This window comes from Dromaius novaehollandiae, chromosome 3 (genome assembly GCF_036370855.1).
Source record: "Dromaius novaehollandiae isolate bDroNov1 chromosome 3, bDroNov1.hap1, whole genome shotgun sequence".
Lineage (NCBI taxonomy): Eukaryota > Metazoa > Chordata > Aves > Casuariiformes > Dromaiidae > Dromaius > Dromaius novaehollandiae.
In genome coordinates, this window is record NC_088100.1 from 44,110,142 (window position 1) to 44,135,975 (window position 25,834).

A 25,834-nucleotide genomic window follows, 5' to 3' on the forward strand; every position below is an offset into this window, starting at 1 on the left:
GATATTTAGACCCTTACTGGAATTTACAAAGATGTGCATTGGCATTTTTGTGTCTATGTGATTGGACACAGAAGTGACCAACAGCTAGCACTTTAATGTAGATGGGCTTTCAGATCTTAAGAAGCTGGTCCTGTTCCAGAAAATAACATGAAGCCTGATTCCCACCTAAAGGACTCAAATAGTGTCAAGATTAAAAATGGCCCTCTAAATATTTCTCATGTGCTCAGTGCTGAGTTCATGAGTAGCCCTGATGAGTTCAATGTGAACATTTAGAAGCCTCAAATAGGAAAAAAAACAACACAAAATGAAACAAAGCATTTCCAGGTCTAAATTCAAGATAGCATCCAAGCATCACAGAAGGTTTGTTCTATTTTGAAGATGAGTGTTTTAAGGCAACATGACTATGCTGGCTCTATGCCTCCTCTGCACAGGGAGAATTTACTTATCTTTACAGTTGTCTCTGGGTCAAACAATACATTTTTGACTACCTAAAAAAAGTACATTGGCCGGAGACATCCAGCACACCCCTTTTTGTGTTGTAAACACAAAGCTCTGTACTCCCACTATGTGCATGATACAAGTCTTAGAGCTTGATCTCAACTGACTCCAGGTCTTTCACGTTCTTATCTGCCAAGGTGCAACAGGAAAACCAGAGAAGTTACCTCACCAACATCTTTCCAGAACGATTTACTGCTTGTTGGCTTGGCCAGTCCTCTTGAGAACACTCATTCCAGCTGAGTGCTGTATTCAAATAGCCATGTGTCTTTCTTGCCATAGGAAACAAAGGTGAGTCAAAACCTAACTTGGCAGCCAAGTTCAGAAAGTAAGCTTCTGGATCTGTATTCTAGTTTGAGAGAGATGACTAACTACCTCCCTAAGATAGACACTTGTAACAGAAATGGAATAGTAGATCCACCCTCCTCAGCATTTTCTAATGACTGTTTAAGCATCAAAGTGTTTCAGCTACTGACAGGTGCAAATTCCCCTTGTAGCCTCCAGGCTTTCCCATTCATTCAAGGGAACAAGGACACTCGACTTTACCTTGAAACCTCCTCTCCAGGAGGTACACTTCTAGGCAGTGCGTAAGATTTAGGCATTGCAGCATTTAATCTGTAAAAGTGCCTAAATCCTTTTAGAGTTCTTAAGTCATTGACATTAAGAACTGTATTCTCCCATTCTGCAGTCTTCCACAAGAAAGTAATAATAATGATAAAGATTCCCCTGAGATTTGGGTTACACTCAATCTGCCACTGAAAGAAAAAGCATAATTCCACTGAGAGGAGCCAGAAAAATGTGAACACTGCTGCCTGTAAAAGTGCATATGAGATACATATAAGTTCTGAACAGAGGAAATTACACTTAACTCCTGTGCAGGATTTATTTCAAAAAGTGTTTAACATGATTTCACCTCACAGATTAATGTTTAAAGTGAAGAGAAGTGAGTAGTTGCAGGATAGAAAGATGATTTGTGAAATGCAATCTGGAATGGAAACTTTCAGTTTGGTAAAGGACTGTAGTATGCTAGGGTAATTTTAGGGCTATTTTGCATTTAGATAATGTACATTTGATCTGATGGAGAAGGTAAGGAATGCAAAAGGAAATTATTTAACTTAGGGGCAGTGCAATGATTGAGAAATAATACAAGCAGGACCCTTGGGACTGGCATCGTGCCTTTTCATTTCTATTTCTTGGGCATAAATGCACTTCATAAAGATCTTTCCTCACCTGCGCTCAAAGACGACATGTCCTATAGACCCATGCAGAGGAAGCTCCTCCATAAATGGGGCAAGGCAAGAACCTCTCCACTGGGGTGTTCGCACTGCAGAAGGGAAAAGAGACGATGCTGGTCTCCATGGCAGCCAGGCTAGTATCCTCCCAGGTTCTAAAACCTCAGAGACTATGTGCAAAGTTAGTTGCCTACTTAAAAAGCACTAACCTGATAAATGATGCAATTAGATTTAAAGAATTTGGATCATGCAGGAGATTCAGCAAGCATTGAGCAAACAGAAATCAGCCTGGGAAAGCTCCATGCTGGGAAATATTTGCTAAATGGGAAAGCTGTGAAGCACACTGAGAAGGGAAGGAATTAATTGTGGAGCAATAGTGAAAACATCAGCTGAGTGAGTGGGCACAGGGGTACGCTGTGTTTCTCTTACCACCCCTTCTCACCTACAGAATGGATTGCCGTAAGGTGGTATTTGCAGGGACAATACAAACCTCATGGAAAACAGTGAGCCCTTAGCTCGCTAAAGAAAGTCTTCAGTTGCTTCTTTTTGCCTTGCCTTTGTTGCCATGCTAAGACCGTGTCTCACCCCCTTCCTCCTCCAAAGTGGATTACAGTGTGTTTTCCTGTCACTGCTGCTAAAGCCCTCATCTGACCTTCATTATCTGCTCCCTTGTTTTGGGTTGTTTCTTTTTTTACCATTTTTACTAGTCCTATCACTGCACTCTTCTATTCATATAAAATACAGCTGCTAAAACAGTCAAACCAGTTGTTATAGCTTGCTTGCTTCTCTATGAAACTCTACCTTCTTGCCTTATTTCCTACCACACCAAAAGCAAACTTTGTATTTCAGCCTTTGCACATCTACCTTGGAACATGTCCATTTTACTCACTCTGTTAGTACCTGGGCAAACATCTCTGAGGTTCTTCTGGGTAGTTCCTTAATCCTTCCATAGATTCCCAAAACCAATCCATAAATTGATCCTCTTCTCTTCCCTTAACCACTGCTTGGAAAGAAGCACTCTGCTGTGACTTCCACAGCAAACAGAACAGCTGATACAGATCTGTTTTAAGCTTTCTAAAGCAGTTTAAGTATGCCTACTTAAATATATGATCTTATTACTGTTATCTCTGTCTTTGTTCTTATCTTTCTTCTCATCGTTCACTACACTCATTTATTGTGTCTTGACTCAGACAAAATACTCCAAGTGGTAAATTTTCCACCTGCTTGTGAATGTTCATAATGCAAATACAAGCAATTTTCTATTCTGATAAGGCCCTCCAGGAACCTACCAAAAGATGTATAATTTCTTTATTATGATAGAAATTATAACTAAGTGGCCCATCAGCTGGCCAAACACTTATGCCTTTGTAAAGGAGTTTCTTGCAAAACACTGTGGAAGTCTGAGCTACTCCCATCACCTGAAGCATCTCAGTTATGGAGTAGCCTTCTTCCATTACCTATTACATCAGCAAGTCATCACCCTTAACAGGTAAATGTAAGGCAAATTCCACCAAATTAATGGAATTCATAACAAAATATTATATACAATGAAGTATTAAACACTCCACATGCTCTAAATCTTCTCTGTTCTAGTATTTGCAAAAAAAATCCCCCCCAAACCAAAACAAATTGTTAACTATTAATCAAAGTAATTATTAATGTTCTATAAAAATTAAAGTGTATGACAACTGTTCTGGTGTTATACAGTAGCATAGATCATAATGATGGGGCAGTCATCAGGAAAATAAAAGTTCCATTTGTAGTCTTAACCTTACTCTTTTGTACATGTGTGCTATGGTATAGCCACTAACTACATTTATTTTGATATTTCTCAGATAATGTAATACACTCTAATACTATGTCTTTTACCTACATGTTTTTCAACATTTCCAACAAAAGTCTGTAAAAGAAAATGTCTTAAAAATCTGGTCTGAAAACCCAGTTTCACAGATGGAGCAGAAGAAATTTGCCTCTAATTATTCCATTTATGCTCTCTGAGAGCACTGAGTTTGCTAACCCCACCCACAAATTCACTTTGGCAGGAAGAAAGTAAAAAACACCTGAACAAACCCATATGTTAAGCAACCTGACCTTGACCTAGGTACAGTGCACTAGCGATACCTTTGCAGACTGTTGTTTTAGCTGAGTTAGTGAGTACAATTTCTAGACACAATCAAACACAGTGAGAATGTGGGTGATTGAGAGCTGATGTGATATGAGATGGAGTGAAAGAGAACAAAGACACACACTCATTCTTGATTTCCCTGGGGGTAAACAGAGACATGGAGAGAAATGTCTGTTGCAGGAGAGGGATTTGAAAGAAATGCTGTCTGCAAGTATAGAGAGTTGAGAGATTTTGTGCTGCTATCTATTTTTAATACTTTCTGTAAGAAACTACTCAGAGTATCCATGAGAGTCACTAACTGGGATATCTCAGTGTAGCAACTAGCTATTAATTCTGTCTTAAGTTAGTGCATGTTTCTGCAGTATGATTTTGACCTTAAAAGCATCTATCTAATAAATGCTTTAATCTAAGAGTTCTTTGACTGCTTGAAGTTAAGGATATGCAATACAATCATTACCTCCTGGAGTTATGCTCTGAAACCTGTTGTGCGTTTGGTGCAGGCCTGGCTTTATCCTTAGCGGACCAAATGGACTGTTTTTACACAAGCTACAACACCACGCGGAAATCTTTGCCTTACACCGCGGCAAGCTGGGAATACTGACGAAGGGTTTGACCTCAGTATTGCAGGGGAATATGGCATAATGGAGAGAAACCCAGAGGCTAGTCAACGGCAACACTGAAGCGTTTACTGGAACAGCTGATGACAGTGACCTAAGAGAAATGTTGCATGTCAGAAGCATATAAAAATCAACTTTTTCCAATTTGTAATCTTTACAAAACAAGAAGCTCTTCTGTTTAAGCCTGAAAAGACCCAAACAACAATTGAAATATCCCATGAGTTAAAAATGGCTAGGCAATGAAGAAAAGACTATAAAAAGCTATAGAGAAAGACTTCATGTTTTGCATTTCAGTTTGTTTTTCGTGGAGTCCAAACAAGAAGGTGTGCTGAACACCTAGCGAAGTTGCATTGAACATAATGCAAAAAAGGGCTAAACATGTTGAACCTTTTTGGCTTTCTAATTGAATTGCTTCCTTCTGTTGCTTCAAATCACATCTGACACTCACTTAGTCTGATTAATCTGATAGATTGCAGATGTGTATCCAGGGATGTAGATGTAATTGACATGTGTTAAAAATATAATCATATTTGTCTGAAGAATCTGCATCTAAGGGCATTCCTAACTTTTGTGACGTGTGAGTCAGAAATAGTTCTTTTTTTTTTCCTTTGCACGCTTACTTTACTCAACACACTTGCATTTTCATTTGTTACATGGTTCAGATTTTCCTTTCACTTCCCAGAGTCAGTGGTTAGTCTAGAGCTGTCATTCGATAATATGAAATTGTGTTTTTTTCTTCTGCATATCATTTTCAGTGAGTTTAAGAATGTTCACATTAACTAACATGTAATTTACTTTGAGTATGGTTATCAGAGATTGTGATTCTGTCCCTAAAATACATTGTTTTTCTTCATCACTGTAAAACTTACTTATAATGATGCCTGTGTTACTAACTAATATCACTTTAAGTGACAAAGATGAAATTGTGCATTTAACCAGATATGTAAACTGTAATATTTGTTCCCTACCTTCTTAACCATTTTATTCTGATATTCTCTTTGCTACCAAATTTTTATGAATTATTTTTGGGTCTGTGCTTAATGAGGGTAGATTTTATTTTCTGGATTTTGTTTGTTTCGTATTTGCAATGGCCAATTTGTATGATGGAGTTTAGATCCTGATTTGGAGTTGGCTGTTGACTGATACAGAACTGCTGGTATTCTGTAAAGTCCTATCTAATGACATGGTCTTTTAGGCCTTCACTTAGAAAGAAGATGAAGAAGACATGTAGAGACAAACTGTGTCTACCCACTGTCCTGCACCGTGTTTATACCAGATAAAATTATAAGGTTCAGTTTAAGTATAAATTGGGTGTAAAAAATTTCTGATATTTCACAGTTACTTTTCATGACAATACATCTATGCAAAATCCAGGGATTAAATGTAGAGTAGGAAAGTTTCCTAATTCACTGATTTTAATTTTTGATACATACTTTGTATGATAGCATTAGACTTTTCTCCATGCTAAAAAGAATCCTTCTTATAATGGTATTACATTTTTTTCTGTGCTAGAGCAAGAACATGTGGATTCCTTTTTCTCTTTAATGCACCAAAAGACGTTGGCTCTAGGCTGTATTTTTCACATTGGGGACCACCACTTTGGGGATTTTCTTCTCAGGAAGTAAATATAGAGCAGGATTTACCTAAGAGTTTTCAGTCCTCAAATTTGCCTGCCTGTCATATTTCCTGTTAGGTCGTAGTAAGGTTTCGGAAGGTGATTGACTGGGACCAACATCTTACTAGAAAACTTCCTCCTGTCTATGAAGATCATTGCTTGGGGGAGTTTGCCTTTGTTTTAGTTTGGCAGATCAGGCTTTTCTTGCTGTTACAAGTTGGAATAAGGCTCTGCAAGGGGGCTAGCTGCCCTCAAAATGTTCATTTTTATTCTATCTCTATGCAAGGAAGATAGTCAAATTTTATGTGAATTTTTCTGGCTAACTAACGTATGATTCTTTCTCAGAGCAGCAGTCATACAAGAACCAAGCTGCTGCAGAGGTACTCCTGGTCTTACACTTTTATGTGTTATAGAGCTACAAGGACTTTCATTTGCTCCGCAAGACCAAAAAATACAAGCCTCTGCAGGCAGCCCAGGGTGTTAACACACTGTTCATAACAAGGCACTGTATAGGATTATTCAGAAACAAAGTTACCGACTCTAAATATGATACATATATATAAAGTATCAGAAGAAGTTCAAGCCGAAGGTGGAAAATCTTCCCTAAATGGCATTTCAATGGGTTAGGGTGTTCAAGACTGCCTGTGTTTATACTGCCACACTCAGAAATGGAGTTCACAGAAAGTGGGGAAACAAAATGGTCATTTTAGGCAACTTACTATATTGTGATTTTATCAAGCTTCAAGAGCACTTTAGGGACTGCTTCTTTCACATTGTGCAGTCTTTGCATGTAGCATCACTGTAAGATCATAGACTAAATCATGACTATTACCCCTGGGTTAAAGACTATGGAAGGATAGTCTCCCATAGCTTAAGCAATTAATCTTCCTTTCACAGGAAGCCTCTTTGTTCATGACGGCATGGATTGCATACATTTATGAAAATTTCATATTAAGCCATGAGGTCAACATAACCCTTTTGTAGTGGCATCGACCTCAGACAGAAAAATAGCACTGATAAATCTGTTGGGTGCATTGCTTGGAAAGAATGAAGAAAGCTTTACTTTTTCTTTTTTTTTCCTCCAGTACTTGCATGAGTGCTTTATAGCTCCCCCAAACTCTGCCTCAGCCCTACAGTTAAAATCATTTTTCCTTGTACTTGCATGGAAACAGGCCACAGCTAAGCTGTGAGCTATCCCCGGTTTTCCTTAGTGAACTGTCTATGATGAGGAACTGCTGTCAGTACACAGGACTCCTCTAGCGAGGTGGTCGCAGGGATAGCAATAGATATTCAATGCCTCCATTCCTTCTGACTACCAGAAAGGACACGTGCCGCCTTCTTCCAGTTTGTGGTAACAAATAAATAGGGTGGAGAGTTCAACTCATTCGGCTGTATCAGGAATTTTAAAAAGTTGAAGATCTTTGTCAGCACACCGCACTTCAAAATAATAATTCATCAAGTACAGCCTATACTGGCAAGAAAGTGTTTGAATTAAAAAGACCATGAAACTCTGTATCTTAAATAGAACTATATCTTAAATAGAACTATGTAGGAAAATTTAAATATTTATAGGCAATTACTTGTTGATTCAAAATGACAGTACTTGTACATCATGAATATTACTCTCTAATTACTTTGAACAATTCATCAAGCATCAATTAGAGTGCATTTGGCACACCTCTTGGGCATACATACAGCCCTTTTCTTTTAACTACTGCTTGATAGACTGAGCAGTTTGCATAATATGCTGTCTGAGGTAGCCAGATTCAGCAGCAGTGCGGGTCAGATCAGTGCTTCAGAAGCCATCAAAAGAAATCTTGTCTGTTGCCTGTAGGCATAATCCCTGGCTGCTACCAAAAAGAGAAGGCACTTAGTCTTTTTTCAGTCTCCAGGACCTGCATTCTAAGCCTGCAGTAAAGAAGTTCTGGTTTGGTTTGGTTTGGTTTGGTTTGGTTTGGTTTGGTTTTGAAACCATTAGATTGTGGTATATGTGTATTATCTGGAAAATATCCATTCTTCATCCTTCTGTGGCTCTGGCAGGTGCAAACAATAGAAGTAGACCCGCAAATTATTGTCCTCTGCTGCTTCTGAGAGTTGTTTGTGCATTAATTAGATTGAAGAGCCAAGAAAAGGACTTTAAATTGGTTACTCAATACAGTTCAGCCAGGATAGTTGTCAGATACAAGACTATAAGAAGTGAAGATTTTGTACAATAAAATAGCCAGGCTACAATCTTGGAGATCTTGGAAAATAATGTTAATCAGTCATCATATTCTGTAATTCTATCTGTATTCTATCTGGAGATATAAATATGAAATAATTAATCCTAACAACCTCTGAGCAAGTTGATTGTCATTACTTCCATTTTATAGATAAACTGTGGAGCAGAATAGTTAAATACTTTGGTTAAGATCACACAGCAAGTCTGCTGAAGATGTGAGAATAGAATCAAACTCTGCTGATTCTCAGTTTTGTACATTAGCCACAGAACAATCTCTTTTTGCAACATCTCTCTCACTCGTGACACATCTCATGCATAGTCTAAATTAGAAGCATCATTAAGAAGTGAGTTAATTACCTTCTCTCCTTTAAAACTATTTGCTGATTTTAATAGTGAACACATTCAAGCAGTTTTCTCATGCGGTTATGATGGGAAAAATCTAAACATAAATCTGAAAATAATCATGCTGTTTCTTCATGTTTTAAAGGTATAAAAAGCAGATAACACTCACAGCAACTTTATTAAGACAAAGATTAACAAATATAGGGGGTTAACTGAATTCAGTTTTCAAACACATCAAAGCCCTAAAAGACTGACATTTTCATTCTCCTTATTCTTTATTTCTTTTCCATGACATTCTAAGCAAATCTGCTGTTATGAAAATTAAGGCACTGTTTGAACCACTGAAAACGTTGCAGTTTCTAGAGAAATGGGAGGATAGTTTTTAAAAGCACTTTACATAGCAAGTGCTAAAATCCCAGTTTCAAAAGCAAACAGAAGGGATGCAGAGGGTAGGTTTTGAAGGTATGAATGTTAATGACTGAACAATACCCAGAAATTTGAGAAAATTCCCCTGGCACATTAGCTCAACCTTTAGGCTCCTACATAACTGCAAAATATTTGACATACAGGCTTTTCTGGAAACTTTTCATATACAGCCTAAAGAGTCAAAGTCTCATTGAAAATGAGTGATTTTAAATCTAGAACTACACAGAGACATAAGCACCTACTTCATGCTCTTAAATCTAAATATTTAGGCACCTATGAGATGCTACCTACTCTCAGCTGACACAAGCTTCCACATGTCTGGACACATCTACATTCAGGTCTTTGTCAGTGAAGTCTTCAGTGTAAAAGTCCACATTTTAGTTCTTGAGCTCTGAGAAAACCACATAGCCTTTGACCAATGCAGAGCTGTCCAAAGCCCAAGTGCCTATCATTATCCTGATAGGATTCTCAAACCAAAATGCATTTTCCCTGTGCTGCCTGCATCCTTGCACCCCATCGACATTTTTGTAGCATACCTAAGCTTCACATAACTCAGCACAGAGAAGGGGGCAAGGATACTTTTTGAACCTAGCATAAGAAGTCCTGTAGCTTAAAGTATTCAGATGTTGCAAGATCAGGTTATAGAGCCAGGATTTACATCTTCTCTAGGCTCTCACATGAAGCTGCTGTATTCTGGGATGCATCACAGAGGGAGAGTGTTTCTCTGCACAACCACAGTGGCTTGATCAGGTTCCAGTTCTGCTGCAGCAGTCAAGTATTTAAGCTTCACCATGGGACACGGAGACCTTCATTTCTGAATGCCTCCTTAGCTGTTAGATCTCTTTTCTAGGAGATGGGAAACCAAATCAAAAACAGAAGGGATTTGAATTTGATTCTCCTATTTTCCAGATGAGTGTTACAGCCAGCTGCTCCGTGCATCCCCGACCTTCCAAGTCAGAAAGGACTGACCTTGTTTCATTGATCTACCTCCAAAAGAGGATTAACGACTACAACCCAACAGAAAGGAAGTTCCCTCAGTAAGGAGAAAGAAGCATCCTTTCTTATGATGAGCTGAATTATTTACTGAGATCTCTCTCTCTCTCTCTCTCTCTCTCTCTCTCCCCCCCCCCCTTTAATATTAGAAGAAGATTATACAACTAATTTAGAATAGATATCTAACTTTCAGGAGACGGAAGTCTCAATTAAAATGCTAAGTTAGCTTTGAAAATGGTGATACCTTTCTAAAGTATATAGCTAATAGCTGCTTTTGAAAATTATACCCTTAGCTCTACTGCAAATAGGACCCTAATGCATTTCATTGAGCTTACTTTTTAAACTTTGGATCTTGCAGAATTTTGCATCATATTCTACAAGCTAAATTCCATATTTACATTTTTCAAGGAAGGATTATATGAGTAAGTTAAGATTTAGAGCCATAATTTAAATTATGCCTGTTTTATAAACCATTAGAATGTAATAAACAAGGATTTTTAATGTGGGCATCATTATGAGATGCAAATTGTAAGGTCTGACAATTTTTCTGTGTGGAGGAGTCCCATTAAAATTTATTACTTTTATTTAATTTCTAGTCTAAAAACCAGAGATTTGCTAATATTCCCTGTAAAACAGTTATAAAATACCATGCAAAACAGTTTTAAAATAGTAATAAGAAGCTTTAAAAACTAGTTTTATGTATGAGTTTCTGCAAAAAAAGAAGACCAACATTTGCTGACCTTTAATATTTAATCTTCTGGTTGTCACAACGTATTTTTTTCTTAGCTCTTCCCTTTTAAAGCTCCAGCATTGAAAGGTGTCTGGAAGAAAATGGAAATTAGGCACTTCACTCCTTATTGTCACTACGGCTAAGTTTATGAAACAATATCAGTAATCTATGAGGAGCATTTTATTACAGATTTGCAAGGCCAATTTCAAAGTTACCTGTGATCACTGCTGTAACTCATATGTCATGACAAAATAGCTCTGAACTGGAAATCAGGATTTGGAGAAAGAACCTGAGGTAGCTGAGAGAAAAGAACTAAGCTGGGACAACTCTTACCTGGGGGATAGTAGGGTCTGTCACCACTAGAACTTTATAATTCTCTACAAAATATTTCATTGTTATTTTGTCTTAATAGCAACATGTCATGGTGGCATAACACAGTGGAGTAGCATGTAGCAAGGAGGTAATGTATAACACATCTCCCTAAACATATTTTTTTACTAACACTTCCATGTGTCACAGTCTGGTGGGGAGGGGGTGTTGAGATCCGTGCTAGCTAAGTAGTTGAATGACCTCTGAAAGTAAGGAACAGATGAACAGAGACTGTCGATGCTATCTATACCTATTTTGTAGAAAATAGAATGAAAGATTGGGTCATTTTCCTTTGACAGATATATCCTTACATAATGTTTGCTTTTTTATAGCATATTTATTGTCTTTTCACAAAGGTCCTAAACATGCAGTATATATGGGGAGAGGAAATCTAAAAACCATAGCTGTGCTGTGCATCAGCTCAAAGTGTATTTACATACTCTGTTCTTCCTCTGTGTCCATCAGTCCCATTTGTCCATTCTTTACACCATCTTGAGACTAAGAACTGTATCTTCCATGTGTTCAAGTCATGCCAGGATAGAGGTTCATTTAACCAACCTAAAGAGCTTGGTGTCCACCAAAGAAAGTATATGGCAATCTTTTAGATGGCAAAGCCTTACTCGCAGTCTGTTACTCATATGCTCCTTATGTGGTCAAAATTGTAACCTCATTTTCTTTTTTAGCAAATTAATAGAATTGCTAATGAACTGTTGTTTATAAGGACTGTCACAACATCTATGCTGTATAAAATCTGAGAAAAACATCTCACTGAATCACAGTTCATACCTCTTCTCTTAAATGCAGACAGTTGTGCAACCACTCTGACCATCCTCAAGAAGCGAGACAGCTCTGCTCTGAGCTATAAACAAGGGCATCAGCACAGCCAGCCCTCCTTAAGTCAAGCTGAAAGGTTGGGTACATTAATCTGTTGACACAGACCTAACAGAGGTGCAAATCAGAGTTTCTTCTGCAATAAATATAACCTACTTCTCATACATGACATGAAACTAATATTAAGAAGTAATTTGATAGACCAGCTTTCACTTTTTATTTCTCAAGTTTGCTGGATATGATTTGTGCTAATCTACAAGCCCAAAGCAGCCACAAAGCTTGATTACCCACTTAAAGAATTCAGTCAGTACAAGGGAACCGAAGTCTTAGTTAAATGATAATTTCTGTACATGCTTTCATTAGCACATTTCAGAATGCTTTACAAAGAAGGGAGGTATCTCTAGCTCCATTTTACATTTGAGAAAACTAATTCAGACAGAAGATTTGACTGGCAAGTGTCACTGTCACGTGTCCCACAGCCAAAGCAAATGGTACTGAATTTTTGAGCATCCTCCTAATTGGTTGTTCTCTGTCAAAACTACCATCATAACTTTTCTTTTACGTTAGTCTGAAGTGTGCTTTTCTATGCAAAGGGATGAAATGATATTTCAACTGCATAAATGAGTATATACTGAGATAAACATCTCACTTTTGGTCTAGAGGGAGGATTTTATTTACATAAGATAAATCCTTTGTTCATAGCAGAATTAAATACCAACCCAGTCATTACGTCTTCCACAGATATTCTGAAAAAGAGGCTCGTTTACAATTTGGCCAGACAACAACTCTCTCTAGCGATATCAGCATTTCCAAACTTATGCTGTAGCAGCCAGAAATCCTTTGGGAGCAATGTAAAAAACTGATATCTTGATTAAATATTAAATTTGAGAATCACAGGAAGTTCTGCAAAAGAAGCTAGAATGTGACTGGGAAATATAGGTGCATTTGGGAAGGCTTGCTGCAGAGCAGCATCCTATTCAGTACAAACAGTTCTCAAGATGAGGGTCTTGCCTAAGGACAGACCCGGATCTGCAAGTGTCCTGGCAAATTTTCAGTTGGATGAAATGAGGAGAGAGATGTTTTTGGCATAAATAGCTCCAGAAAATGGAATCTTTTTTCATTTCAGTACATCTTTCCCTAAACAGAGCAGAAGTTTTATGAATCTTCACACCATAACAAAATAAACTCCTTGTTCATCTTTCTTCATGTTGTAGCAGTAGGAGCAGTGATTTTAAAGCTGCTAGAGTTGCACAGGCATTGCTTTCTGTACCAAATGGCAATGCTGTACAGGGAACAGCGGTATGCTGTTCTCTGGGAAGTGGCAAGTCCAGCAGAAGTCCTCGTTTCTTCCCAGTGCCCAGCATCCTGGGGTACTCAAGAGAGCATGGGACTCTCCACCACTAATATTTATGGATCAGCTTGGGAAAAAAAATCACAAAAACTGTGCAGAAGTACCTCACAGCATGTATTACCTAGCATAGCCAAAGCATGCAGCAAAACAGCACAAGAGTGTCTAATGAATGGCAAATCTCTCAAACTTATAGACGTCATTCTGTGACAGTAATGGAGCTAGAACAGTTCAAACCATACCCATTCCACATCTCTGATGAGCTCCAAAATATAGAGAACATTGCCTGAACGTTTTTCTACTCTGGGCCTACTCAGTTGCTAAACCAGTTCCTAATGAAGCATCGCAGACAGGTGTATTCAGCATAACATTGCTGCAGACACAAAGTCTGCAGTCATGGTTAGAATCCTGCAGCAATAAAAAGAACAAAAAAAAGAACAAAAAAACAGAACACTTGAGACTATTTAAATCCCCCTGCATTTAAAGTCCTCTGCCTTGAGAGAGGAAGAACTGAGTTCTTATGCTGTACTGACAGCACCAAACATGAAGTACTCAAGAGCTGTATTCCTATGATATGATTTCTTATAATCAGTATTGAATTTGTTTTTTATCTTAATCTGTGGGGTACACTGCGTTACTTTTTCAAGCTTTGCTCTCCAATGTGATTCCTAGTGATGTATTTCCTTGGGAAAATAGAAGCTGTAGTTCCTGTTCATCCACAATGCTCTGGCACCTAGGACCCTAAGACAATTGCTAGTTTAGGCCTCCCATGCACTTGAATAAAAAACAGCTGGTGAAAAATTATCTAATGAGTCTATGGTATATGAATTTGCTTGTGTGAATTCACATGCCTGCATGCAAGCCTACAGCGAAGATGCTAACAGGCAGAAATGATATTGTTTTGACTTTTCTTTATCATAACTCAGGGTTACGGGATTCCAGGGATGAGGTATACTGCACTCTGGCAATTCTCAGCAAAATTTAATTGTTCCTCAATAGCTATCTAAGCCAGAGCCGTTCACAGAGTGATGTATGCTCTCCTGCCATGTTTAGCTGTTCAGATGTCAGTTCTTCAGTGCAGTTGGGATGTCGAACAAGCCGGGGTTATTTAGAGATGTTGTTCTGCTGCTTGATTGTCATAATGCTGCTTCGTTCATCAGAGACACTTTGATTGGAAACCTGCGACATGAGTCACAAAGGACAATGTTGATGTAATTAGGATGCTAAACTGACAGTGACAGAGTGCTAGTCAAGCTGTGGGAATGGCATTCCAATACTCTTTTTTATACTCTGTATTTACAAAGGAAATATACCTTCAGACTTATGATGCAAAGTAGCAGACATCTACCACTGTTAGTATAGAGAAAGTGGTGTTTATTATGCAGGGATTAACAACAGCTTTCAAAGGTGCAAGCTAAAAGGCAGAGTGCTGATGACTGAGGACCAGGAAGGCCCATATTTGTAAGGCATCCTTTTGCCCTTGAAAGAAACTGCTTCTATAACCTTTCCCCAGTCCACCTTTTGGGATTATTCTGCTTGAGAAGCTTTTCCATTATAAGTCAAAAGAGAGAGGGCTAAGAATTGCCTTCACTATATTATTTATCTAACAAGCCTTCCTTGTTTTGCTATATCTAAGTGATTTTCTCTTCTGCGGCTGCCACAGGAATGATTTTAGTGTGGTGTGTTCAGTTTGGTATTACATATTTTCTATATCATTCTTTGTTTTTGTTTATTACACTGCTTTTTATGGCATTATAGCATGATTGGTATAGATTATATTGATTTTGATAGCTTAATGGTCATATTTAGACCGTGGCCAACCATTAGGGAACCTTCAAGAACAGCGATTCCCCATTGGTAAGGTACAAACCTGTTATAAGTGAGGCACACCATGGAGCCCTATTAAATAGCAGTGCAGGATGTGTGTTGGCTCAAGGTAGGGGCAGCGCAGACCTCTGGAAGTGGAAGCATTAATGATTCTGAGTGGCATCAGCTGGTGGCAGTGCTGTCTCAGTACCGCTGCATCCAGAGTCATTTCCAGAAAACATGAGAAGCAGGGCAGGGAGAGAAGTGGAGCTGGAAGTACACAGAGCTGAACGTAGTTGAAGAACGTAATGCCTGTTCTCTCAGATGAGGCATTTACATAGTCTTCTACAAGAAGCCCACAATCACAGGTCCAGAGAAAATATGCAGAATACCATTGCTATAACCAAATTCATTGGATTTTAATTCATGCTCATTAATCAGACAGATGTTTCACCTGAAAGCATCAGTGATCTGGATCCTGCAGATATTTTTAATTTGGAATCTCACTGATGCTGGGAAAACTAGGAGTAACTCTGAAGTAATGAATAGAGTTAGGCTGGTATAAAATGCGTGTGAGATGAAGAAAGAAGTCTCCAGGAAATGTCAGGGATGTAGTATATGCTGTACCATGTCTCCATGAAAGTAACTGTAGCGCTTCTAATCAAGTATACACTTGTAAGCCTGGAAATTAATTCTGTATAACAAATAACACGGTAAGCCCATGGTTCTTCAAATCTGAACCCATTTTAATAACACAATAAGACATGTCTATGTTATAAAATAGCTTTAATACACAAAATAATGTTCTTTGTATCAGCAAACTACCTCCGTTCTGCAATGCTTACTCTGGGCAAGCCTGGAGACTGTCTTTCCTAAGCACACTTGAAGTGCTAAGGCTTCCGATTCCCTATCTTGTTGGGGACCAAAACAGGATGACACTGTGTAAGACAGCAGAGAATCTCTAAGGCAGAATGATGATGTGGTAACTATGATCTGTGGCCAGAATGTGTGCATGTGAGTTGCCAGTGATCATGATGTGCCTTCCTCCCTACGTACCAGCAGCCACGGTGTGCCTTCCTGCCTACGTGACAGCAGCTATGGTGGGCCTGTCCTGCCTGCCTGCCAGGGATCAGGAGATGTCTTCCTACCTATCACAAGATGCCACAGTGCTCAGGAGATACTCGGAGGAGTGGCTGGGCTTGGTTGCTATATAACCAGCCATTGTGTTTTTCAATAAAGGATCTTTTGCACTACCCTACCTCAGGTCTGTGTCGTCATATGCCACACTATCTGGCACTGGTTGTCTCAGCACTGACATTCTTTCCCCTGTCTCAGAGGAGTAGAGTACCAGAAAAAAAAGGGGTGCTCATTCCAGATGCTTTTCTCCCATTCTTCTCACAGGCCTTATTCCAGCAATTTCCACTTGTGTAATAATTATTGTTGTGTTAAAATGCTGGGCCCCACGTAGAACACTCAAAATTCTGTTCTTCTGCCTTTAAATAGGAAAATGCATAGAAAACAACAAACTCTGAGGGAGAAGAACAGGTAAAGTGACATTGGCAGTATTATTTGGTTAGTTCAATAAGTTGAACTAACTGAAGCTGCCAGACTCCCATTATTTTTGCTATTTCTGAGAAAGGGAAAGGGTGAGAGCTTTCCACAAAAAAAGAATGAGGCAAAGAAGGAAATGGGGTCAGAGAATTAAGAAAAGGGAACAGCAGATGTGGAAGGAAAAAGAGGGGAAGTAAGAGAGAAGCCATTAAGAGCATGCGTTGCATCATGATGTCTGAGATTGAAACCATCAAGCTCTCTCCATGATCTTGCTGTTAGGACAGGTGACCAAAGGACCAGTGAGAGGACTGAAATTTTCATAAGATATCTCAGAAGCCTTGTACATCTGGATGCCAGAGGTACAAGGTCTTTGAGGCAGATGCTTCTAAACAACTAGATCCTTATCTAAACAACTTAGGGGAAGCTGGGAAGCATGGTACTCCTCTGGGCAGCTGCTACTAGAGCGAGAGTAGCTGGACTGTCTCCTGAAGGAAATTAATAATCACTCAGGCTATGTCCATATCAAGGTGAAACACCCTTTTCCCACCCTTGCTTTCCTGTAGAAGATAATCCAGTTTTACAGCTCACAAGGAATTGGGATACTCTTGACATATCTCTCATCCTGAGAACATGCCACAGTGTATACCTGTCCTTCAGGTTTGACAAAATATGAGAAATCTTGCAGCCATTAAAGGTATTGTAAATTGATGTTTGGAACAATTTCTCATCTTCTGCAAATTTTTCTGATGTCAAAAATATTCCTATTTTTGTGACAGCAAATTTGAAATCTTCATATCTCCCATAAGGTCAGTTGGTGTAACAGAAGCTAAAGGCTTCCTTGAATATTTGATCAACATCTGCCAAAAAATATTCCTGAGAAAGTGTTAGCAAAAATTGTATTCTGAAGAAAAGTTTTTGTTTTGACAAAGTGATAATAGTCAAACCTCCTAATTTAGTAAACATTTTGTGATCATTTCTCCTAGAATCTTCATAGTTTAAAATATAGTTTTACGCCCAACACATCAGAATCCAAAATCATTTGGGAAGTGGTGTATGGAAAGACACTAGGAAAGAAAGGGCATTTAATTCACCTTGGGCAATGAAAACAAGCATGCCATTTCCACCTTAGTTTATCCTTACTGTTCAGTAAATCTCAGGTTGTCCTCCACTAGCAGAAAACTACAGCTCATATGCTGCAGCATTTGCAAAAGAAATAAAAACTCTTTCCTCTGCATTTTAAGTAAAAATTGTAGTGAAAACATTTTTATTGTTCTTAGACTTTGTAAATATTGGCATTCCAAACCTAAATTCTGGGCCACATTTGCCTCAACCCTATGCCTTCATGCAATTTCCCTTATATGTGGCAGTTAAATAAAGCAGTGATGTAAAATCCCAATGGAAAAATAAATCTAGCTAGAGCAATCATACTATCAACACATCGGCTCTGCAAAACTCTGTCTTGCTTCCTTGCACAAAATGACACTTTAAAGTATCTTTCCAGAAGTCTCATGGGAGATTATCATATTTTATTCTCTGTTAAAAAAAAAAAAGGAAAGATCTTTGAGAACATATTAGAACTTTCCTGGTGAAATACTTACAGTTCAGTTCAATATAATAGGCCAGTTTCAGAGAGGCTGAAATGTAATTTATTTCATTTGACTTTTATCAGGAAGTAAAGGTCATCCATCCAAATCCAGCTTTTCCAGATGCACACATTTCATTTGTTATCATCTTATATAACATAGAATTGCAAAAAAATTCCACTATATTTCAATCGCACATGAGTTCTGTTAAGTGATCTTTTACTTTCTGTTTAAATTCTTACACCATGGACACTGAATAAATGCTTGCTTGGCATTCAAATAAAATAACTTAAAGCAGGGAGACTTCCTTTAAATTGTAAGGACTTTTCTAAATGTTTCATGAGTACCTGGAAAACTACATCTTCCAGTTAATATTACATTATTTGGAATTTAGCAAACAACTTCTGCATGTAATTACACCTCTGAAAAAGCAAGGTAACTCAATTTTTAAAAGTACTTGTTCTCTGATTTGTAAGCATAGTCTTTCTTCTCTTGTACTGTATCAAATGTTAATAACAGGTGTCATAAAGAGCTCACTAGGAACCACAAACAAGCACAGAAATAACTCTCGGATACACTAAATATGTTAATACATCATTAAGAATAAAGCTATGACAGGTTATTTGGTAAACAAACCAGGTCTTTGCATATTTTACTGTTGAGACTGCAAAAAAAAATCAATGATGGTTTATTATTCTTGTGATTTCATTGCTATAGTGGTGTCTACATTAGCGATCTGGTTCGGAGCCATATTGAGGTTTTGAAATGGATCCCCTGACTGCCTCCCTCTGCCGTCAGCTGGTTCTTTTCTCAAGGAGGTTTGGGTATGCACAAACTATTTTCCTTTCCAAGGAAATGGCATCAGAGGCTCTGCTTCAGAATTGCTCCAGAGCTTCATGAGGACATTCAGCTCCAAACCCATGTGTGGGCTGAGCAACCACAGGGCCCCACAGCATGTAGCCTACCTGCATATAGCAATGAGGCTTGCAAGTTGACCAGAGCTCCCAGGCTCCCACAGTAGCCTGAAGTGGTTCTCACACTTTATAAAGGGCCGTGAACTTTATAAAGTGCTATGTATGTTTTCCTCTTTGCAGCCAACTGGCCACCATCAACTACTCCTGCAGACTCTTTGCCACTTCTTCACCATCCAAGAAATAAAACCATGAATTCACTTCAATTACATTCTCAAACGGATTGACTTAAAGTAGAAATGATTCACAGCTAGATTTTCAACCTCTGTTTTCTAGTGATATTTCTAGCTTCTAAGAATTCAAAACAAGTATATTTTTTTCCTACCCATTCAAAGAAAGCAAAATACATTCATGGAATATGTATATTACACATAGTGCTCTTATCTGTTACGTAGCACACATTAACTGCTACCTGCTGACTATCTTATAATGAACAGCAAAGACTGAGTTAGAAAATCTCAGAAATGACTGTCTTCATATGTGTTTATACAGTATCTTCCTCATTCTGACTTGGCCAAACTTACTCTAATGGTGAGCCAGTCTGTGGGATAAACAAAGCTCTGCAAGAGAAACCCTCTCTATTGCTGAAGGTCCCACAGCAGGAGCAGGTCAGTAAGAGGCTGATCCTCCACTGGAGCTGGATTCTGCTGAAGATACATTTTCCCAGCCAGACAGCCAGTCTCAGAAGTGTTAAGTAAACAAATTAGATATGGGCACCTAGGTCATCTTTTTCTCATTCTCATACACAGAATAGAACAAAACAACTACCTCTATGAGTACAGAACAGCTTACATAGAATAAATTCACATGTATCTAACTTAAAATTTAATCTCTCCTTCTGACATTGCAGAACAATAAATAACAAGAAAAGACGCTAAGGTGCTGGGCACAACATAGAAATGTGAACAGAATAACTCGAAAATAAACAACAATGTAGAAAAACCTGTGCTGAAACATTGAAAGAATTTATTCTAACGTGTACCTAGAATTATTTTTCATTTGATTTATTTAAAAACACACATAAATCTTATACCATTGTATTGGCAGTTAAAATTAATCCACTAAAAATAGCTGGTGGAAAACAATTATTGTATTTGTCATATCCATGACCTAAAACCTGAAAGCACAGTACACCTGAAAGAAAATGACCAGAAATAAAAATGAAGCTGATAGTCATTGCTGACACTGAAAATGCAAAAATGAGCAGAATGAAAATGAAAACTAAACAGGATTTTAAGAATCCTTTATCATCGTTATTAACTATGTCAATAGGCGTATTTGTTTGCCTATTAAAGACTCTTGAGTAAATTGACCCCATTCCCCCATGTCATAGGCAGATTTTATCAGCATCCTAGCCTGAGAGACTGCCTTCTCTTTCTTGCTGGAGTTTTTCCAAAAGTCTATCGGTAGATTTCTGATCTCCAAATATGTATACAGAGTTGTCCTGCTGTAAAGGATCTTGAGTATTGCAGGATTCAGCACTACTGCTGTGATTCTTTCTGAGGGAACTGTTTGATAGCAAGGCTTCCTTTCATCTCTTCCCTGATAAAAGGGTTAAGGTGCAGAAGAAAGAAAAAGGTTTTATTTCTCATACATAATAACCCTCATCTCCACTTTTCCTCTCCTCTTCCCACCGCCTCACCTCCCCTATCCAGTGCCTCACTGAATTCAATGCTCTGTTTCTCTCCATCGTATTTGCTAGTATGGCACTAATAGTCGCTCCATTGCCTTCTGCACCTGCTGGCTGTCACCCTGGGATGCAGCAGCATATCTCATTAGAAACACTGCCTCTCTCCATGTCCAGCAGTAGATTCCTGCATATTCGTAAGCATACCTGCATATGTGTATGTACTTAGATATATATAGATGTATGTATGGGTATGAAAACAAAGAAATGCAAAGCAGAATCAAGAAGTCACACTTCAGGGAATCTAAGAAATGGAATGTGTTACAAACACCACATATAAGGAATTATATACATATATATTTATATCTATAACGTGTTGCAGGTGCGAAAACTGAGACACATCTTTAAGAGGTAATTAAAGCTTTCCTGAGGTTACAGACTGTGTGTGTGCATGCATATGTGTGTATAAGAAAGTGTTTACTATTTGTAACTTGTTCCAGTGCTTAGATTCCCTGAACTCTGACTTGCATCCATCTTGCTGGCTCTCGTGTTGCCTTAGGTTTTTCATTCCTAAATTAACTTTAATCACAAAGGAATAGCTTTTGTGTTCTTTTTCTCTCCTTCCACATGTTGCCGCATTCAACTGAAGGAACAAAATCCTAACCATACAGAAATTAATAGGAGGTTTGCCAGTGATTCTGTGAGCAGGATTTCACTTTTAATATTTTTTGTCTTTCAGTAAATTCAACTTTGCTGACAGAGTTTCTACTATAGTTCCGAAAAAGCTGTCATCTTTTTGTTGTGCCAATCAAGGGATCATTGACTTAAACCTGATTACATCTTCCATCTTCCTTTACTAACTTACTACAGTCAAGACCAGGATGTCTTTTCAGAGATTTTGAACAGCAACATATCCAGAGATAGCTGATCTGAATAATTCTGATATGACTAGCTCCTGATGATATTTGTTTGAAGAAGAATATTCTATCCCACAGACTCGGCTCTTTTGATATAAATTGAAGACATCATTTTCAGATATCTGTTAAAAACCTTACAATATTGTGAAAAATCACTTAATCTTTCTGGGACTTCATTTCCACTCCTCCTTTACTCCCCATAAAGCAACTTTAGTAATAACTTCCTGACTGTGCTATGATTAAAACTTAATTGATGCTTGTAAAAGTCCATGAGATTCTTTAAGGGAGGGCACTTCGAGAGTGAAAGTATTGTTATTGCTAAAACAGCTTTTTTTTTTTTTTTTTTTTTTTTGCTTGTTTAGTACTTTTAATTTGTAGATTTTGAAGTATTTTATTAAAGGAAGGAAAATATCATTAGTCCCATGGTACAGGTGTAGAAAATGAAATAGAAAGCAATTCTTAAATTAATTCAAATTAAATTCGACTCAGCTAAACTCAAGGTAAACAGATAGCAGAGCCAAGAAGTTCTCCTACCACCTTGTTTTCTGCCCTATATATTAGACTAATTGGGACACTAACAGGCTCTAATTGTCTTGGCAAAACCATGCTGTCCTCAATCAGATCAAGATCCTGGTTAGTAACATCAAGATTTCTTAATATTATTATTGCTTTTGATTTTCTCCTTTTATAAGAGCTTACGATATAAGAATTCTAGCAGAAATTCCATTTAATTTTGCTGGGAGGGAGACTTTGTGGTGATTTAGTCATTGGGGTTTTTGATCTCTGGCCTCTATCTGGTCATGTAGACCAAGGGCTGCACTCAAAAATCAGCTTGCGTGCTGAGCATTAGCATGGCTAGCTTTCAGCCTGTTGGCCTCAGAGTAGGAACCCAAAAGTTTTGTTAGGTACCCAGGTTGCCCACCTAGGAAACTAGCTGGGGCCCAATGGAGTGACAGAGACGCAAAGTGCAAGCAGTGGAAGGAAGGAGTGCCTTCATCCATCCCTCGACCAGGCTCATTTGGACTCTGAAGGAATGGGTCCTTCCCCTTGGGATTCAAGCTGGGTATCCTCCCCGGAGAGCAGGGAGCTAGGCCCTCTCACTTTATAAAGAAATAAGGGAATTGCACCTTTTTAAACCCAGGCAGAGGAGGAGAGCTCAAGCAATCGCCCAGCATACAGATCATTTCTTGTGATCTTTTCACCAGAGGCCTTTCAAGCCACTTCTGCCACCTCCCTGTGGCATTGCCAGGTACACAGGGAAGGAAGTTGCCCTCCACCCTCTACTGCTGCAGATGTGCCCCGGGCATAAATCATTAAGGAGTCAATAGGGGAGAGATAGAAAGAGGTCAAGAAAAAATAGTACTGTCTCAAATAGCAGCTAGGTCACAAATTACAAGGAAGAGATTCTTTGCTTCTAATCCTAAAGCTCTTTATACATTTTAAAATTAACAGCCATTGCAGCTTAGGAATCAGGAAATTTTCAAGGAAAGAGAAATACCTAGGTTTGAATCACTTCAGGCTGAAGCAGGATTTGTATCTGGTATCTGGGGTCATAGCTTCAATTGCTGCCTCAAGCAACTTCAGCCTATGCCCGTTTCTTTAAAAACAAAGAAAGAAAAAGCAGTGGTTACCACTGCATTTAATGTGGAGTCCACTCCTTTAGCTGCATCTGCTAGGTCTCTCCTCAGGGCTGAGAGCTGGGGGAATAGCTATTTTATCGATTTTGGAATGACCCTTCTCTGTGAAGAATGTGCCCCTTTGGGGCATGTTCTGGCACAGGGCTCTAAGCACACAGGATGCTTAAAGGCAGAGGGCCAGAGTGAGTTTAAGCCTGATCAGCATCTAGAGACAAACAAAGAGGGGTTTTCAGGGCTGCAGTTTTGGAGTCAGGTAGGAGCATTTCCCCAGAGCCCTATTAGTAGTGCCTGTTTCTCGTCTGGGGCTCTTTAGGACTATGGGTAACCTAATCCACCACCGGTTTATCATCCCTGTCATCACATTAGTCCTGCCCAGCTTTAGTAAGCTGTGTTAACTGCAGGAAGTCACAGGTTGTTTGTAAAGGCAACTGTCAGCCATTGCTGTTCTTTACACCAGTGTCCTCAAAGCAGAAAAATACAGAATTAAATAAAGAGCACTACTATCCTCATATCAAAATTTCTTTCCCTTGTCCTCTCTCTTTTTCCTTTTTCTTTTTTCCTCTTATCTGTCTCAGTTGACTTTCTTTAGTAAGCTGCCTTCTGAGTAAGCTGCCCTATACAAAGGCATTCTCTTGTAGCAGGAACAAATGAGAACTACTTTCTCCTGTTCACCTTCTTTTAATATGTGCAGTGGATTTGTACCAGTGAAAAAATACGGACTGCAAACCTTAAGATGGGGAAAAGACTGCTTAACAAATTGTACTTCCAAGGTATAGTAAATAATTTTCCATGAACCTGTTAAAGTAGTGGTAAAAATTATATGAATTCATTATGGAATCTTTGCTCTATTAAGAATAGAATAATGTACAACAATAAAATCCAGTAATTGAACATCAGAATAGACTGCTTTTACTTACACCACAAGTATTACTTGGTTATATAAGAAATATAAAAGGATGACAATAAGCTAGGAAATAGCTAGTCATGTTATATGTTCCATAACAAGTAGCTTTAGTCTTCAAATTAAGTCTCTGCACCAAACTGCTTGGTACAATGCACTATCAACAGCCTGTGTGGAATATTCTTCCTTCCCATATCCTAACCTTGAGAGGTTCTCCCAGAGGCATCAGTGCATACGGTATCTTGGACAGCAAGTACTAACAAGAAAACATCGTCTTAGAACATGTAGGTGTTTGTAACCACTGCAGGATTTTTTCAGGCCATTATGCCTTCAGCCCATTCCTCTTATGCATTTGCTGCTTCTTGATTGAAGGAATTCTTTTTTCTCTTCTATAAAAATGCCTTTTCAGTGACTTTTTGTTAAGCTTCATAATTCTCATCATGTTATGCTAGTAGTTCCAGTTCTGTGCTCTTCCTTTTGTTACGCACACAAAGAGACACTCCAAGAAATTAACCACTGCCTTCTCTCGACTGAGACTTTGTTTTCCCAGAAGAGTATGTAGTTTGAGAGGTTTGGGGGTTATTTTTTGCCAGTTTTACAACATATACTAGAAAATGGAAGTGTATTTGCTTTCTATCTAAAATATATATTCTATCTAAAACATGCTTTCATTCTTGCTTAATGTTGTTAGGTTTTGGGGAGGATCACATTTTTGTTTCTTTTTTGGAGCATGTGTGTGATTTTTAAAGTTCTTATAAAATTGTTATAAACAATTCTGAATTTATGTTGTGTGATGAATTCCTCTCAAAATACAGTGCAATTGATATGATTTTGCTCTTCCTCTCTGTGAGTAAGAAGCTCCTTTGACTGGTCTCTTAAATGTTTCCTACTTTTTTCTTTCTTTTTTTCCCTTCCATTTCCTGGCATTTGACCAAACTTGGCTAATGTCTACAGTAACTTATTAACCTGTTTGCTCCAGCAAGACTTAATACCTGATTTAAGAGTCCTGGTTTATAATCACCTTCCATCTTGTACCTACCAGCCTTTTTCAGTAAAATGTTTGGAACTATACCAACACAAGTCACCTTGAAAACATAATTGTTGGTGTACAATGGGAAAAGGGTGCTATTCTTCTGTTTTTCCAATTGTGCATGAATTTCATGCTGATGTCCTTACACTTACGAGTGCTCTACATTACATCACTTACTTGAATTGCAGTTTTTCCAGATGGAAAATAAGCAATAATCATTTCTGGACCTCAGTATGATATGAAAGATTTTTATTTTATATGCACAGTCTTTAATCTGAACATTTGAGTCACTGATGTTCCTCTTCTATGAAAGCTAGGGCAGTGAGAAGATCTCCTTAAGTCACATCGACAACAACTAGAAGAACCTGGACTTTAATCTCTTGGCCATTGAGAGTCCCATTTCCTAAGACTTAGTTACCTCTTTGTTAAGAATAGCCAAGGAATCCAATTTAGTTGGCTTGATTTCT

General features: G+C 38.4%; 1 protein-coding gene across 10 annotated transcripts in view; it reads left to right on the plus strand.

Moving 5' to 3' along the window:
- FUT9 (fucosyltransferase 9) overlaps positions 1-25,834 on the plus strand; it is a 110,422-nt gene that overhangs the window by 66,924 nt on the left and 17,664 nt on the right. For 3 of the 10 annotated variants that reach the window (XM_064508793.1, XM_064508794.1, XM_064508796.1), the window contains 2 exons: positions 636-786; positions 9,983-10,110. The exons of 1 other annotated variant lie outside the window; for it this stretch is intronic. The gene's annotated coding sequence lies outside the window, so the exon portion shown is untranslated. Of the gene's footprint in view, positions 1-635; positions 787-4,352; positions 8,425-9,982; positions 16,409-25,834 lie in introns of those variants that run through there. 6 more of the 10 variants (XM_064508795.1, XM_064508797.1, XR_010388287.1 and 3 more) reach the window with 5 other exon arrangements.